This window comes from Ambystoma mexicanum, assembly GCF_040938575.1.
Source record: "Ambystoma mexicanum isolate Mex_15411 chromosome 12 unlocalized genomic scaffold, UKY_AmexF1_1 Mex_chr12_unloc.2, whole genome shotgun sequence".
NCBI classification, from domain to species: Eukaryota; Metazoa; Chordata; class Amphibia; order Caudata; family Ambystomatidae; genus Ambystoma; species Ambystoma mexicanum.
The window spans coordinates 13,042,614-13,060,486 of record NW_027182323.1 but is presented as its reverse complement, the minus strand read 5'-3'; the positions used below and the strand labels follow the sequence as shown (position 1 = coordinate 13,060,486).

General features: G+C 48.2%; 4 non-coding genes across 4 annotated transcripts; 2 read left to right on the top strand and 2 right to left on the bottom strand.

The window, feature by feature from the left end:
- Positions 1–3,379: 3,379 nt before the first annotated feature.
- Positions 3,380–3,466, bottom strand: TRNAY-GUA (transfer RNA tyrosine (anticodon GUA)). The gene is given in 2 exon segments: positions 3,380–3,415; positions 3,430–3,466. It is a non-coding gene; the product is annotated as a tRNA-Tyr (tRNA).
- A 529-nt stretch (positions 3,467–3,995) lies between these two features.
- TRNAF-GAA (transfer RNA phenylalanine (anticodon GAA)) lies at positions 3,996–4,068 on the top strand. Its single transcript has one exon. It is a non-coding gene; the product is annotated as a tRNA-Phe (tRNA).
- Positions 4,069–14,001: 9,933 nt separating this feature from the next.
- On the bottom strand, positions 14,002–14,088 carry TRNAY-GUA (transfer RNA tyrosine (anticodon GUA)). Its single transcript is given in 2 exon segments — positions 14,002–14,037; positions 14,052–14,088. It is a non-coding gene; the product is annotated as a tRNA-Tyr (tRNA).
- Positions 14,089–14,617: 529 nt separating this feature from the next.
- Positions 14,618–14,690, top strand: TRNAF-GAA (transfer RNA phenylalanine (anticodon GAA)). Its single transcript has one exon. It is a non-coding gene; the product is annotated as a tRNA-Phe (tRNA).
- Positions 14,691–17,873: the final 3,183 nt, after the last annotated feature.

Below are 17,873 nucleotides of genomic sequence, written 5' to 3'. Positions count from 1 at the left end.
GGAGATGTGTTGCACCTCGAAGGTGTATTCCTGCAGTTTTGCTGCTATGCGTGCTAATCGGGTGTTGACACTTTGGTGCCACCTGAGCTGAGCATGTGGATGAGGGGCTTATGGTCGGTAACCAACTTGAACTTCGTGCCCCACACATATGTCCTGAAATGTTCCACAGCCCATGTACACGCTAACATCTCCTTCTCTATGGTGGAGTAGTTTTGTTCAGCTGACGATAGGGCTTTCGAGGCAAACGCTACCACATGTTCCGTGTCGCCCTTCTTCTGAGTGAGGACCGCCCCTAGTCCATATGCACTGGCGTCTGTAGTCATGACTGTACTCCACTCTGGGTTGAACGGTTGCAAGCATGGCGCTTCAACTATGTGTTGTTTTATGCTTTCCACCGCTTTCTTCTGATCTTCCTGCCACGTGTACTCCGACCCTTTTTTGAGGAGCTCTCGGAGCGGTGCTGAGGTTTCCGAGAATTTGGGGATGAATTTTGCATAGTACTCCGCCATCCCGAGGAATGACCTCACTTCGTCTTTGTTGGTGGGTTCTGGAGCTTTAATTAAGGCCTGCAGTAAGTTTTGCTCGGGACTTATACCTTTCTCTGATATTTTGTACCACAAATACACAACTTCTTTTGGTTTGAACACACATTTTTTGTACCTTAATCTCACACCCGCTTCTTGCAGTTTGGTGAGGACTGTTCTCAATGTGACGTCGTGCATCTGTTCGTCCTTTGCGTAGATAAGGATGTCATCCTGGAAATAAGCCACGTTCCTGACGTTCCGCAGTAGAGCATCCATCATGCGTTGAAACGCTGAGGCTGCAGATGATAAACCAAATGGCATTTTGGTGAACTGGTACGTGCCAAACAGGGTGATGAAAGCGGTGAGTGGCTTGGACTCCTTGTGCAGTTGAATTTGATGGTAGGCGTTCCTCATGTCCAGTTTCGAGAATACTTTGGCTTCCTTCATCATGAGGATTAACTCATTTATGCTCGGCAGCGGGTAGCTGTCTGCAATAACTTCCAGGTTTAGGCTGCGGAGGTCAATGCATACTCTTAGCTCTTGTGAGTTCTGTTTCTTTATGAGTACCACTGGGCTCAGCCACTCAGAAGCTTCAATTTCTTCGATGACGCCATCTTTCTTCATTCTGTCCAGTTGGCTTCTGAGTGTGTCTCTTGCCGTTGTCGGTACTGGCCTTAATCTGTGCTTGACCGGAACTGCGTTGGTTTTGAGTAAAATTTTGTGGACGAAGCCCTTGATGTGACCAGATTCTTCCAAAAATAGTTTGGGGTAATCACTTTTCACTACTGGTGCGCTCCTCCAACTGACTGACAGTACCTGATCCTCTGTGCTGGGGTCCAGCTTGATTTTCAGTTTCGCCTGGTCGTCCCACCCTAATACCGCTGGGCCTTCTTGACTAAAGTAAACTTTGGTGGTGGTCTCTCTTCCTTTGAACTCTACTTTCCCTTTGATGTAGCCCAACAAGTCTACAGACGCACCACCAAAAACTGTAGGCTTGTGCCGTGTGCTGAGTACTTGGACCGTCTCTGTACCCATCATCTCTTTGTACGTGCGTAGGGGTATTATGGTGAGATCAGAACCCGAATCAGCCATGACCCTTGTTTCCAGTCCATTTATTTTGATTGCACAGTGGGGCTTTTCCCTTCTGGCCCGTGAGCTGTTCACCATGATGACTGTCGGTCTCCCTTCATCTTCCGAGGACGAATCCCTCTCTGTGTTGTGTTCAGCGTTAACACTCGTGATCTTCTTGTTGCGCCACCGAGACATGATTGAGAAGTGACCAATCTTTTTGCATACTGAGGACTCCTTGTCTCTTGCTGGGCACTCTCTATCGAAGTCTAGATGCTTCGTGCTGGTGCACCTGTGGCATTTCAACGGTTCTTTCTTCCCCCATTTTCCTTCTCTCGCATCGAGGACCGGCCTCTCCTTCTTTGGGCGGATTGCCACTGATTGAACTTCGGTAGGGCCGTGGCCGCTTGCAAATTCTTTCCTTCTGCCTACCATCTCCTCAACTGCTCTCGCTATTTCAATAGCTTTTTCCAGCTGCAATTCCTTCTCTAAAATGAACTTATCTTGTACTTTTCTGCTGTTGGTGTGGACCACCAGCATGTCGCAGATGAGAGTCTCAGCGTTGTTACCAAAACTGCAGAGCACCGCCAGTTCGCGCAGTTTGGTGACATAATCATCAACGGGTTCGGACGCCTCCTGTTTGCGGCTGTAGAACCGAATCCTGTGCAGGACGGTATTCTCCTTGCTGGCGAACCTTTTAACAATCCTTCGCACAGCCTCCTTGAATTCATCATCATTATCACCAGCTACCGGCTCCGGGGTGAGACTCTCAAACACCCTCTGTCCTTCAACGCCCAGGGCATTTAGTAACATCGCTCTGTGTCTCGCCGCCGAGTAGCCCGCACCGCCCATGGCCTCTACATACGTTGTGAATAAGGGTTGCCATTGTGTCCACGGAATGGCAAGCCTACCTGGAGTTTGCAGGAAGGGCGGTGGTGGTGTCGCTCCTTGCATGGCTCCATGCGGGTTTTAGTGATGATCCTCGTCGCCAATTATGTTGTGTAATTCTCACAATAAATGATAGGAGGCGGTGTGGTTACAAGTTGTGTGCTTTTATTCTTCTGTGCCACTCAAGTAAATCTGCAACATATATGATATGAGTCAATGATGGGCAACAGGCCCTGGAGCTGCGATGCAACTCGTGTACAATGTGAGAGTCTCTCTTGCGGCTTGGAGGCCTCTTCTTGGGAGGAGCGCCCGGGAGCACGTCCTGCTCCGTGGCTTTCTCCCGCTCGAATGCCTCGCTGAGCGTGCGGGGCCCGCACTTCCGGCCGCGCACGAGATCTCGCGAGACCGGTAGGTCTCGCATATCTCTACACAATTGTAAATAAAGTTTGACTTAACTGCTGCCCAAGCAGCAAAGAAAGAGGAAGGGAAGAGAAAGGAAGCCAGGTTTATGGACGCAGTTAGAGAGGATTGGATACAATAGTCACATGGAAACAACATTCGACCTATCATAAACGGACTACAAACAGCTGTTTTAATGGGAAATGTCGTTTTTGTGATGGTTTCTTTTTAATATTCTTTTCTTTAATGCTGCTCGAGAAAAGAGAAGAGTAAGCATAATTCGGGCCTCCAGTCTTGACACAGAATCCGAGCACAGGCAACCTTGTCCTGCTAAAAAGGAAGACAACTCACCTTTCAACCAGCACAAACGATCACAATCTGGTTTCCAAAAGTCATAAAAATGTTGAGAACCGGTCGTTCAATGTGACCAAATACAGCGCAGTATAAGTGTGCGGGTTCCATTGATATTACGTGGCAAGAAGTGTTTTATTAGCAAAATGTCCTTCGAGCCGGATTTGAACCAGCGACCTAAGGATATCTGATTACCTCACTACAGTCCTCCGCTCTACCAACTGAGCTATCGAAGGATACATGTACGAGCGCTTGCAAATGGCATGCTGAATGACCAGCACACAACGTGAAAGATATCATTGTTTGTACGTGTGATTTCAATATTGATCCTGCTCCCTATAGTTGCACTTCAATGCCTTAAATTCATTATCAGGCTGTATACCGCGTGATTTTTTGACACCAAGAGTACCGTGCGGGTTTGGTTCGAAAGTACTTAAAGATCAACTTAGAACACAGCCAAGGGCCCATCACACATCTACAAGAAACAGCACGATGGAGAGAGGCTCCGTGCACGTGATAGTTGCACCTGGAGCCGAAAATGCGATTTTTCTTTCGAAATGATTTGGCGAGCAGCTCTATTGATCTCCTTCCTGACATCCCACCCGTTTTGTTCCATTGTACTTGCTGGTTACAGAATAAACAAAGAAATGGAAAATCCGATGCTATAACTGGGGCAATATTACAACAACAAAAAAGGAAGGAAATGAGGTCTAGGATTGCAGATGTCTGTTTCTTTGCAAGACGACCGAAGAGCACAATCAATCAGCCGAAATAGCTCAGTTGGGAGAGCGTTAGACTGAAGATCTAAAGGTCCCTGGTTCGATCCCGGGTTTCGGCAGGGGATATTTTTTAAAGGTTTTTCATGCTGCTCCATTTGATAATCAGAATCTTTTCACACTTAAAGTTATCATTGAATGGCAGACGATGCAGTGGAAATAAATCGCTAATTCTTATTTTTCTACTATATCTCCCCAAATGTAATTTCCATGTTAAAACTTGTTGCTCATTTCAACATGTTCTGTCTGTGCCATGAAATGGAAAAGAGACTTATAGGGGTCATAATATTTCAATGTGACTCAGGGCACATATGGCCATAATTCACAACTCACAGTACTGGGCATTATTTAGTTTAATGCTTTTGCAAAGATTTCCAGTTGCATAGGTGTTTTTTTTTTAAAGGGCTGCGGTTGAAGGAATAGGTGAAGTGGTGACAACTTTTGAATTTGCGCGGGTGGGGTAGGGTAGGTGGGTGAACCATTTGGTGCAACTTTTGACCCAGATGATGTCCTGGGAAATTATATTCTACAGAATGCCATCACACAACATGACATCATAAGCAGTGACATCCAATTACCTGTGAGCGACACACAGTCCTTGTTAATGATGTCCAGTTTCCCACCAAAACAAAAAGTGATGGATTTAAGGTTTTGCAGAAGTCATAATCACTGGCACGTGCCATTCTTCTGTGTAACCTTCCCTATAATTATGTTGGCCAAGAATATTTTCACCAGCATATACAAAACACCAGTGCAGAGTAGAATCCTGTCACTGTGATGCACTGTACACGGAGCACCCGTAAATTAACTCTTGCCAAATAAAGCACGCAGCAGGTGTTTTCTTTCAACACACACCACTCGTGTCTATTGTTTTTGTCCGGCTAAGGTGATGGTGGTTCGGGAAGGGGGAAAGAGCGGGGGCGTCAAATGTTTCAAGATCGGGGGGTGGGGGGTGCAGCTATGCCCCATGAAGCAGTATAAGTGTTCCAATTTTCTAATTTATCTTGCGGAGGGCAAGTGTGTGTTGATGCGGCTAAGCCGGGTACCGCACCAATCACACAGGACTGGATAGGGAGCCAAGGGGTGCAAAAAAGGATGGAGCGGAGATGGACCCACCACGGTGCCGGGCTTTGTCTGTATATCTGGTAGAGAGTCGCAGGGCTGAACGTCGGAGGCGGTCTGCGGATCAGAGGCAGGATCTAGGCAGTGGCAGAAGATCAGAGGGGCGTTTCGTTCCCCCAGGCAAGGTTTTATACATCCCGGTCCTATCCAGTCCCCAGACAGTGATCGAGCACGGGTGCAACCGAAAACTACCCTCCCTCTCTCTCATAACTATATTGTTTCTGTATCAATTTTCTCTCTATTTTACTGTCGTACTGAGCACTACTTTGTTCGTTTTTTCAGAGCCCCGAGGCGGAGTTATGAGGTGTATACATAAAAAAAGTGCAGGTTGAGACCACAAGGGTCCACTGCAACCAGGAGTTAGAGCACGGCACCCAGGGGTACAAGTCCTTAGTAATGGCCACAGGGCAATCCAATGATTGAGGAGGGTTGTGGGCGGGTTTGGGAACTGCAACAAGGGACAGCGTCTGCCATGGGGCTAAGCTGCCAGCTAACAGGTAAGTATGTACATTGAAATGAGGAGGGTCAAATAAAGAAAAGGGGAAAGAGGGAAAGGATAGGAATGGAGGGAGTTACGAGATTTCAGCAAGGGAAGTGGTCGGTCAGTGGTTTCAGCTGGGAGCTTTGCCCCCATGAAAGGAGTGTTCAAGCTGCCAACCTTAGTGCCATTTGCCCGGGTGCCTGGATGAGGAGGCCAAGAATGTCTTCACCGGCATATCCAGGATGCCAGTGCAGAGCAGAATCGTACTAAGTTAACTCTTGCCAAATAAAGCACGGCTAGGGAAGATTTTCCTTAGGTGCAATTTTCCCTCTGTTTATGGACCGCTCCAAACTTTTTGCTTTTGTTTGGCTAACCTAACCGGACTTTTTTCTGTGGAGCGCAGCCTTCAGCTGCACTCCTCTGGGCTTTTGTTCATCTGTTATGGGGATACTGACACGTCCTTCATACTGTCAGTACTGACAAACTATATTTCCCTTAGTCTTTGATTATGTTGTCATTTCTTGATAACTTTTGATCTATGTGCCAAGTACCTTACAGTACCGCACATAGGGGTCCTTTTGTTTTATGGCCCTAGACACACTCTAAGGATTTTCTGGTGACTGTACAGGTGTGCCTAGGACAAACTGGTGGCAGCAGTTTACTTTTATAGTATTTGTAATTCTTTTTAGTTAACCATACTGCGTTTACTGCGTTTGGCTCAAGACTGTGGCCACTGCCGAAATGGCTGTGGCACAAAGTCTTTTGTTCTGTCCTTTGTCCATTTTGTCCCTTTGTCTTCCCCCAGCTCGATCAGACAAGGGCTTTGGGCATGCAGCCACCCGTGAAAACCACAACTTTCGCGGGCTGCTGCATGTCACGTGTGCTAATGCCCAGGAAGAGGATTGGGACTCTCTGGTCCCAATCTACACTACTGGTGCCAGTATGTCTGGTATGCCTGAATGACTGGAACCAATGTGGACCGCGATTGGTTCATGCCTGACGTTCATGCAAGAGAGCATATCTTTTGTTGGCTATCCTAGATTTGAGCATGAAACGAATTTCGGATGAGAGAGGGGGCTCTGTATCCATTCCAGGTCTATCAACTGAAGTTCTCTCCAAACTACATAAGGACCAAGTATCCTGAATTGCCAAAGGAGACCTTTGGAACCACCAGAGAAGTGCTGGAAGGTTTGGCACCCTGAGCCTGCTGTTGTTCCGTCAGACCCCTGCTCTTGTATCCACCACAGAAGGCCTGCAATTGCGCTTCGACCCTTTGGAGTAGGGGGAACAACTACTCTCAGCACCTCCTGATTACCCTCAAAAAGAGCCTCATCAGAAGTGTTCCTGGGCCATCCAGCAAACTGACAAGCTTGAACCTGGGGTATCGCATAGGAGCACTGCTGTTCCGAGTTGAAACTCGAGACTTGGGGAATCGCTAGCTTGTGGTCCTGGGCCCTCTCCCGCCAAATGTTGTCCTAGCTCCTCTGGGTCGCGATTTAAAAGAGTGTGCCATGCCGTGAGCATTTGCAGTATTTGCAGTACCTGCATCGCCCGGATGTGGTGACGGTTATTGTATTAGCCTTGCCTGCCTGCCCCCTTGTGCCCTGTGATGTGCTGCACTGGAACTGTCCTCTTTTCTTCATCGTGAGCTGAGAAAAGGCTACTGTCCCGCCACAGACGATCGTCCTGTCCCGCAGCTGCTGAGAGCCAGAGCAACGTGCAACTGCAGGGGTTGAACCTACAAGCTACCTGGCCTACACTGGCAAAGTTTGGCCCAGACTGTGTCGAGGGTGGGAGAGTACTTGCATCACTTACCCTCTACCCGCTATTCTCCAGTTCCTCCAGGAGGGTTTTGACAAGGGCATAGCGATCTCCACACTTTGCTCCCAATGGGCCTCCATTAAAATCCTCTTGGGGGACTCTGATGGCCACCTGGATGGGGAGGTGTTGGTGGGGAAGTTTCTTCGGGGTGTCTCTGCTTCCCATCCTTGTACCTATAAGGGCCTTCCCCCAGGGATCGTCCTCCAGACTTAAAGTTCCTTCAGGGGCATCCCTTTGAGCGCCTGTCGGAAATTGATATCAAGCACCTTACTCTGAAGACTGCTTTCCTGATTGCCATCACGTCTGCCCATAGGCTTGGGGAGGTTGGGGCTCTGTTGTGTCAACCCTCTTTCTTGAGAGTTCTGCCGGACTCTGTGGTTTTGCGGTGTGATCCCAAGTTTCTGCCTAAAGTTGTGTCTCAGTTTCACACTTCTCAGGATCTGGTTCTCCCTGCGGTTTTTCAGAAACCCCAGGCGCCGAACGAGGTGGCTTGGCATGCCATTAAGGTGCAGCGGGCAGTTCTGGAATATTTTGCTCGGACTGCCCCTTTCCGGCAGTCTGATAGTCTCTTGGTTACTTGTGGCCCCGTGGAGCGGGGCGTAAGGCCTCTGTGGTTTTCATTAGCCGGTGGATCCGTACTGTTGTCTCCATGTCCTATTTGGTTTCTGGCCTGCCTGTACCTGACCACGTTCAGGGTCGATCTACCAGGGGGTTAGGCTGCTTCCTGGCCAGATGCTGTTATCTCTACAGAAGATTTGGGCGTTTCTCTACAGGGGTTTGGCTGAAACCTGGGCGGATCAGAGCACCTTTGTCAACCACTATCAGTTGAACGTCTCTCACTCTAGGGATGGTTCCTTCAGGGTTGGTGTTTTGTCTGTTGGGATGTGATTATTGGAGTCAATAAAGGTGTTTTTTTTGTTGCTGCACTTCTGTCTCTGTGTCTCATTGGGACCTCTCCCTGTTGCTCCTATGGTATGCCTCATGAAGTAAGTACTGGGTCGAGGAAGAGTGGACGTGGAGGTAATGCTCTGATTACTTACCAGCAATCTTCATTACTCCTAATCCTACTCTTCCTCGTCACAGTACTGACGACCCGCCTCTCCCTCCCTACGGGGGTTCCCATGCTGCGGCTTGAATACGTTAAACAGGAAGCTGAGGGTCAAGGGGAGAAGTTAGACAAAAGAAAAGAAATAGAAGAAAGTCCTGTATCGGAGGCAGGGGCCTCATGAAGTAAATGCTGTGACGAGGAAGGGTACGACTAAGAGTAATGAAGATTACCTGTAAGTTATTAGAGCAATTTGTTGTATAATTCTCACAATAAATGATAGGAGGCGGTGTGGTTGTAAGTTGTGTGCTTTTATTCTTCTGTGCCACTCAAGTAAATCTGCAACATATATGATATGAGTCAATGATCGGCAACAGGCCCTGGAGCTGCGACACAACTCGTGTACATGCTGAGAGTCTCTCTTGCGGCTTGGAGGCCTCTTCTTGGGAGGAGCGCCCCGGAGCGCGTCCTGCTCCGTGGCTTTCTCCCGCTCGAATGCCTCGCTGAGCGCGCGGGGCCCGCACTTCCGGCCGCGCATGAGATCTCGCGAGACCAGCAGGTCTTGCGATATCTCTACACACCTCCCCCTGATAATGCAAAGGCAGTTCATTGCAATACATAGTCATTGTATCTCACCGGTCTTCTGTGTTCCCTTCGCGGACGATCGCCTCTCTCACTGCAAACGTCCTGCTGGTCATTTTCTCGCTCGAGAGTTGGGGCATCCACTTGAATCTCATTTCCTTCAACTTCTCTTCTGTCTGTCTCCGGCTCTCGTTCTTCCCCCCTCTCATTGTCCATTACTCCTTCAGCTTCAGACCTTTCATAAGTCTTTTCTCTCTCTTGCCTCTTTTCAAACGTGGCTACTCTTTCCATGTTCCATGTGTGCCCATCTTCGGTGCGGACATCGTTGGCTCCTCGGTGAATCACCTTCACAGGTCCGCTGAACCGTGAGCCCGTGATCTGATCCTTGGTCGGTAACCGTATTTTGATCCAATCTCCTTCTTTTACTTCTGACTCTTGTTTTGTCCTTCTTCTTCTGTCGCTCCACCTTTTCATGCATGCCTTGTTGTTCTCTATTCTCCACACCACTTCCGACATGTTTACTTCTTCGTCTTCTCTTACTTTGGCCAACCATGGCGGTACTAGCGTGGATGCTGCTCTCCTCCCTCTCAGCATGCGAAAAGGAGAAATTTGGGTGATCCCGTTGGGGGTCAGTCTGTGAGCTGCGATGGCCTCTTTTGTTGTTTTGAGGGGATCCAATCCTGAAGCGGTTGCTAATTGGATGGCTCCCTTAATTAACCTATTGTCCCTCTCGAAGAGCCCATTTGCTTGGGGATGGTAGAGTGCTGCTTTCTTCTGGTGTATGTTGTGCTTCCTCAGAAACAGTTCCATGTCTCTGGATATAAGTTGTACTCCGTTGTCTGTTACTAACTCGTTGGGGAGCCCTTCGCTCTGAAAAATGGCCGTCAGGACCTCTATTACGGTTGCGGTCGTGATGTTAGGAACAAACTCGGCCTCGACCATTTCGATAAATAGTCCACTAGTACTATGCCGTACCGATGCTCGGGCGCCATCGTCTCCAAAGGTCCTATGAAGTCTAGACCCACTTTTGACCACACCGCTTCCGGGGTTTATGTGGGAATCATGGGCGCCTGTCCGATTTTCAGGCGCTTGTCACTGTTGAGACACTCATGGCATCTCTCAATCATGGTGCGGATCTCCAGGTCCATGGACGGCCACCAGTAGGCTTCTCTCACTCTGCAACGTGTCATGGTGTTCCCCAGATGGCCCGCAGGGGCCCTGCACAGAATGATTTTTCTCATGCCTGCGGGCAGGATTATCTGTTCGGTTTTCATAATTATGCCGTCAGCTTCTGAGATCTCATCTGCCACTTTCCAATAAGGTCTCATACCTTCTGGCACTGCCCTTTCGTCTGGCCATCCGTTTTTGATCCATTCTCTGATTCTCACCATGGTAGGATCCTTTCCGTCTTCTTCCATCCAGTGTTTTTCGCTGAGTTCCAGGTAGTCGGGCGCCTTGAGATCTGTAATGGATGCTACAATGCATTCTTCTTGTAAGAAAGTGGTGGCATTGTCCTTGCCCTCTGGCAATCTTGACATGCAGTCTGCCTGCAAATTCTTCCATCCGGAGATGTGTTGCACCTCGAAGGTGTATTCCTGCAGTTTTGCTGCTATGCGTGCTAATCGGGTGTTGACACTTTGGTGCCACCTGAGCTGAGCATGTGGATGAGGGGCTTATGGTCGGTAACCAACTTGAACTTCGTGCCCCACACATATGTCCTGAAATGTTCCACAGCCCATGTACACGCTAACATCTCCTTCTCTATGGTGGAGTAGTTTTGTTCAGCTGACGATAGGGCTTTCGAGGCAAACGCTACCACATGTTCCGTGTCGCCCTTCTTCTGAGTGAGGACCGCCCCTAGTCCATATGCACTGGCGTCTGTAGTCATGACTGTACTCCACTCTGGGTTGAACGGTTGCAAGCATGGCGCTTCAACTATGTGTTGTTTTATGCTTTCCACCGCTTTCTTCTGATCTTCCTGCCACGTGTACTCCGACCCTTTTTTGAGGAGCTCTCGGAGCGGTGCTGAGGTTTCCGAGAATTTGGGGATGAATTTTGCATAGTACTCCGCCATCCCGAGGAATGACCTCACTTCGTCTTTGTTGGTGGGTTCTGGAGCTTTAATTAAGGCCTGCAGTAAGTTTTGCTCGGGACTTATACCTTTCTCTGATATTTTGTACCACAAATACACAACTTCTTTTGGTTGGAACACACATTTTTTGTACCTTAATCTCACACCCGCTTCTTGCAGTTTGGTGAGGACTGTTCTCAATGTGACGTCGTGCATCTGTTCGTCCTTTGCGTAGATAAGGATGTCATCCTGGAAATAAGCCACGTTCCTAACGTTCCGCAGTAGAGCATCCATCATGCGTTGAAACGCTGAGGCTGCAGATGATAAACCAAATGGCATTTTGGTGAACTGGTACGTGCCAAACAGGGTGATGAAAGCGGTGAGTGGCTTGGACTCCTTGTGCAGTTGAATTTGATGGTAGGCGTTCCTCATGTCCAGTTTCGAGAATACTTTGGCTTCCTTCATCATGAGGATTAACTCATTTATGCTCGGCAGCGGGTAGCTGTCTGCAATAACTTCCAGGTTTAGGCTGCGGAGGTCAATGCATACTCTTAGCTCTTGTGAGTTCTGTTTCTTTATGAGTACCACTGGGCTCAGCCACTCAGAAGCTTCAATTTCTTCGATGACGCCATCTTTCTTCATTCTGTCCAGTTGGCTTCTGAGTGTGTCTCTTGCCGTTGTCGGTACTGGCCTTAATCTGTGCTTGACCGGAACTGCGTTGGTTTTGAGTAATATTTTGTGAACGAAGCCCTTGATGTGACCAGATTCTTCCAAAAATAGTTTGGGGTAATCACTTTTCACTACTGGTGCGCTCCTCCAACTGACTGACAGTACCTGATCCTCTGTGCTGGGGTCCAGCTTGATTTTCAGTTTCGCCTGGTCGTCCCACCCTAATACCGCTGGGCCTTCTTGACTAAAGTAAACTTTGGTGGTGGTCTCTCTTCCTTTGAACTCTACTTTCCCTTTGATGTAGCCCAACAAGTCTACAGACGCACCACCAAAAACTGTAGGCTTGTGCCGTGTGCTGAGTACTTGGACCGTCTCTGTACCCATCATCTCTTTGTACGTGCGTAGGGGTATTATGGTGAGATCAGAACCCGAATCAGCCATGACCCTTGTTTCCAGTCCATTTATTTTGATTGCACAGTGGGGCTTTTCCCTTCTGGCCCGTGAGCTGTTCACCATGATGACTGTCGGTCTCCCTTCATCTTCCGAGGACGAATCCCTCTCTGTGTTGTGTTCAGCGTTAACACTCGTGATCTTCTTGTTGCGCCACCGAGACATGATTGAGAAGTGACCAATCTTTTTGCATACTGAGCACTCCTTGTCTCTTGCTGGGCACTCTCTATCGAAGTCTAGATGCTTCGTGCTGGTGCACCTGTGGCATTTCAACGGTTCTTTCTTCCCCCATTTTCCTTCTCTCGCATCGAGGACCGGCCTCTCCTTCTTTGGGCGGATTGCCACTGATTGAACTTCGGTAGGGCCGTGGCCGCTTGCAAATTCTTTCCTTCTGCCTACCATCTCCTCAACTGCTCTCGCTATTTCAATAGCTTTTTCCAGCTGCAATTCCTTCTCTAAAATGAACTTATCTTGTACTTTTCTGCTGTTGGTGTGGACCACCAGCATGTCGCAGATGAGAGTCTCAGCGTTGTTACCAAAACTGCAGAGCACCGCCAGTTCGCGCAGTTTGGTGACATAATCATCAACGGGTTCGGACGCCTCCTGTTTGCGGCTGTAGAACCGAATCCTGTGCAGGACGGTATTCTCCTTGCTGGCGAACCTTTTAACAATCCTTCGCACAGCCTCCTTGAATTCATCATCATTATCACCAGCTACCGGCTCCGGGGTGAGACTCTCAAACACCCTCTGTCCTTCAACGCCCAGGGCATTTAGTAACATCGCTCTGTGTCTCGCCGCCGAGTAGCCCGCACCGCCCATGGCCTCTACATACGTTGTGAATAAGGGTTGCCATTGTGTCCACGGAATGGCAAGCCTACCTGGAGTTTGCAGGAAGGGCGGTGGTGGTGTCGCTCCTTGCATGGCTCCATGCGGGTTTTAGTGATGATCCTCGTCGCCAATTATGTTGTGTAATTCTCACAATAAATGATAGGAGGCGGTGTGGTTACAAGTTGTGTGCTTTTATTCTTCTGTGCCACTCAAGTAAATCTGCAACATATATGATATGAGTCAATGATGGGCAACAGGCCCTGGAGCTGCGATGCAACTCGTGTACAATGTGAGAGTCTCTCTTGCGGCTTGGAGGCCTCTTCTTGGGAGGAGCGCCCGGGAGCACGTCCTGCTCCGTGGCTTTCTCCCGCTCGAATGCCTCGCTGAGCGTGCGGGGCCCGCACTTCCGGCCGCGCACGAGATCTCGCGAGACCGGTAGGTCTCGCATATCTCTACACAATTGTAAATAAAGTTTGACTTAACTGCTGCCCAAGCAGCAAAGAAAGAGGAAGGGAAGAGAAAGGAAGCCAGGTTTATGGACGCAGTTAGAGAGGATTGGATACAATAGTCACATGGAAACAACATTCGACCTATCATAAACGGACTACAAACAGCTGTTTTAATGGGAAATGTCGTTTTTGTGATGGTTTCTTTTTAATATTCTTTTCTTTAATGCTGCTCGAGAAAAGAGAAGAGTAAGCATAATTCGGGCCTCCAGTCTTGACACAGAATCCGAGCACAGGCAACCTTGTCCTGCTAAAAAGGAAGACAACTCACCTTTCAACCAGCACAAACGATCACAATCTGGTTTCCAAAAGTCATAAAAATGTTGAGAACCGGTCGTTCAATGTGACCAAATACAGCGCAGTATAAGTGTGCGGTTTCCATTGATATTACGTGGCAAGAAGTGTTTTATTAGCAAAATGTCCTTCGAGCCGGATTTGAACCAGCGACCTAAGGATATCTGATTACCTCACTACAGTCCTCCGCTCTACCAACTGAGCTATCGAAGGATACATGTACGAGCGCTTGCAAATGGCATGCTGAATGACCAGCACACAACGTGAAAGATATCATTGTTTGTACGTGTGATTTCAATATTGATCCTGCTCCCTATAGTTGCACTTCAATGCCTTAAATTCATTATCAGGCTGTATACCGCGTGATTTTTTGACACCAAGAGTACCGTGCGGGTTTGGTTCGAAAGTACTTAAAGATCAACTTAGAACACAGCCAAGGGCCCATCACACATCTACAAGAAACAGCACGATGGAGAGAGGCTCCGTGCACGTGATAGTTGCACCTGGAGCCGAAAATGCGATTTTTCTTTCGAAATGATTTGGCGAGCAGCTCTATTGATCTCCTTCCTGACATCCCACCCGTTTTGTTCCATTGTACTTGCTGGTTACAGAATAAACAAAGAAATGGAAAATCCGATGCTATAACTGGGGCAATATTACAACAACAAAAAAGGAAGGAAATGAGGTCTAGGATTGCAGATGTCTGTTTCTTTGCAAGACGACCGAAGAGCACAATCACTCAGCCGAAATAGCTCAGTTGGGAGAGCGTTAGACTGAAGATCTAAAGATCCCTGGTTCGATCCCCGGTATAGGCAGGGGATATTTTTTAAAGGTTTTTCATGCTGCTCCATTTGATAATCAGAATCTTTTCACACTTAAAGTTATCATTGAATGGCAGACGATGCAGTGGAAATAAATCGCTAATTCTTATTTTTCTACTATATCTCCCCAAATGTAATTTCCATGTTAAAACTTGTTGCTCATTTCAACATGTTCTGTCTGTGCCATGAAATGGAAAAGAGACTTATAGGGGTCATAATATTTCAATGTGACTCAGGGCACATATGGCCATAATTCACAACTCACAGTACTGGGCATTATTTAGTTTAATGCTTTTGCAAAGATTTCCAGTTGCATAGGTGTTTTTTTTTTAAAAGGGCTGCGGTTGAAGGAATAGGTGAAGTGGTGACAACTTTTGAATTTGCGCGGGTGGGGTAGGGTAGGTGGGTGAACCATTTGGTGCAACTTTTGACCCAGATGATGTCCTGGGAAATTATATTCTACAGAATGCCATCACACAACATGACATCATAAGCAGTGACATCCAATTACCTGTGAGCGACACACAGTCCTTGTTAATGATGTCCAGTTTCCCACCAAAACAAAAAGTGATGGATTTAAGGTTTTGCAGAAGTCATAATCACTGGCACGTGCCATTCTTCTGTGTAACCTTCCCTATAATTATGTTGGCCAAGAATATCTTCACCAGCATATACAAAACACCAGTGCAGAGTAGAATCCTGTCACTGTGATGCACTGTACACGGAGCACCCGTAAATTAACTCTTGCCAAATAAAGCACGCAGCAGGTGTTTTCTTTCAACACACACCACTCGTGTCTATTGTTTTTGTCCGGCTAAGGTGATGGTGGTTCGGGAAGGGGGTAAGGGCGGGGGCATCAAATGTTTCAAGATCGGGGGGTGGGGGGTGCAGCTATGCCCCATGAAGCAGTATAAGTGTTCCAATTTTCTAATTTATCTTGCGGAGGGCAAGTGTGTGTTGATGCGGCTAAGCCGGGTACCGCACCAATCACACAGGACTGGATAGGGAGACAAGGGGTGCAAAAAAGGATGGAGCGGAGATGGACCCACCACGGTGCCGGGCTTTGTCTGTATATCTGGTAGAGAGTCGCAGGGCTGAACGTCGGAGGCGGTCTGCGGATCAGAGGCAGGATCTAGGCAGTGGCAGAAGATCAGAGGGGCGTTTCGTTCCCCCAGGCAAGGTTTTATGCATCCCGGTCCTATCCAGTCCCCAGACAGTGATCGAGCACGGGTGCAACCGAAAACTACCCTCCCTCTCTCTCATAACTATATTGTTTCTGTATCAATTTTCTCTCTATTTTACTGTCGTACTGAGCACTACTTTGTTCGTTTTTTCAGAGCCCCGAGGCGGAGTTGTGAGGTGTATACATAAAAAAAGTGCAGGTTGAGACCACAAGGGTCCACTGCAACCAGGAGTTAGAGCATGGCACCCAGGGGTACAAGTCCTTAGTAATGGCCACAGGGCAATCCAATGATTGAGGAGGGTTGTGGGGGGGTTTGGGAACTGCAACAAGAGACAGCGTCTGCCATGGGGCTAAGCTGCCAGCTAACAGGTAAGTATGTACATTGAAATGAGGAGGGTCAAATAAAGAAAAGGGGAAAGAGGGAAAGGATAGGAATGGAGGGAGTTACGAGATTTCAGCAAGGGAAGTGGTCGGTCACTGGTTTCAGCTGGGAGCTTAGCCCCCATGAAAGGAGTGTTCAAGCTGCCAACCTTAGTGCCATTTGCCCGGGTGCCTGGATGAGGAGGCCAAGAATGTCTTCACCGGCATATCCAGGATGCCAGTGCAGAGCAGAATCGTACTAAGTTAACTCTTGCCAAATAAAGCACCGCTAGGGAAGATTTTCCTTAGGTGCAATTTTCCCTCTGTTTATGGACCGCTCCAAACTTTTTGCTTTTGTTTGGCTAACCTAACCGGACTTTTTTCTGTGGAGCGCAGCCTTCAGCTGCACTCCTCTGGGCTTTTGTTCATCTGTTATGGGGATACTGACACGTCCTTCATACTGTCAGTACTGACAAACTATATTTCCCTTAGTCTTTGATTATGTTGTCATTTCTTGATAACTTTTGATCTATGTGCCAAGTACCTTACAGTACCGCACATAGGGGTCCTTTTGTTTTATGGCCCTAGACACACTCTAAGGATTTTCTGGTGACTGTACAGGTGTGCCTAGGACAAACTGGTGGCAGCAGTTTACTTTTATAGTATTTGTAATTCTTTTTAGTTAACCATACTGCGTTTACTGTGTTTGGCTCAAGACTGTGGCCACTGCCGAAATGGCTGTGGCACAAAGTCTTTTGTTCTGTCCTTTGTCCATTTTGTCCCTTTGTCTTCCCCCAGCTCGATCAGACAAGGGCTTTGGGCATGCAGCCACCCGTGAAAACCACAACTTTCGCGGGCTCCTGCATGTCACGTGTGCTAATGCCCAGGAAGAGGATTGGGACTCTCTGGTCCCAATCTACACTACTGGTGCCAGTATGTCTGGTATGCCTGAATGACTGGAACCAATGTGGACCGCGATTGGTTCATGCCTGACGTTCATGCAAGAGAGCATATCTTTTGTTGGCTATCCTAGATTTGAGCATGAAACGAATTTCGGATGAGAGAGGGGGCTCTGTATCCATTCCAGGTCTATCAACTGAAGTTCTCTCCAAACTACATAAGGACCAAGTATCCTGAATTGCCAAAGGAGACCTTTGGAACCACCAGAGAAGTGCTGGAAGGTTTGGCACCCTGAGCCTGCTGTTGTTCCGTCAGACCCCTGCTCTTGTATCCACCACAGAAGGCCTGCAAGTGCGCTTCGACCCTTTGGAGTAGGGGGAACAACTACTCTCAGCACCTCCTGATTACCCTCAAAAAGAGCCTCATCAGAAGTGTTCCTGGGCCATCCAGCAAACTGACAAGCTTGAACCTGGGGTATCGCATAGGAGCACTGCTGTTCCGAGTTGAAACTCGAGACTTGGGGAATCGCTAGCTTGTGGTCCTGGGCCCTCTCCCGCCAAATGTTGTCCTAGCTCCTCTGGGTCGCGATTTAAAAGAGTGTGTCATGCCGTGAGCATTTGCAGTACCTGCATTGCCCGGATGTGGTGACGGTTATTTTATTAGCCTTGCCTGCCTGCCCCCTTGTGCCCTGTGATGTGCTGCACTGGAACTGTCCTCTTTTCTTCATCGTGAGC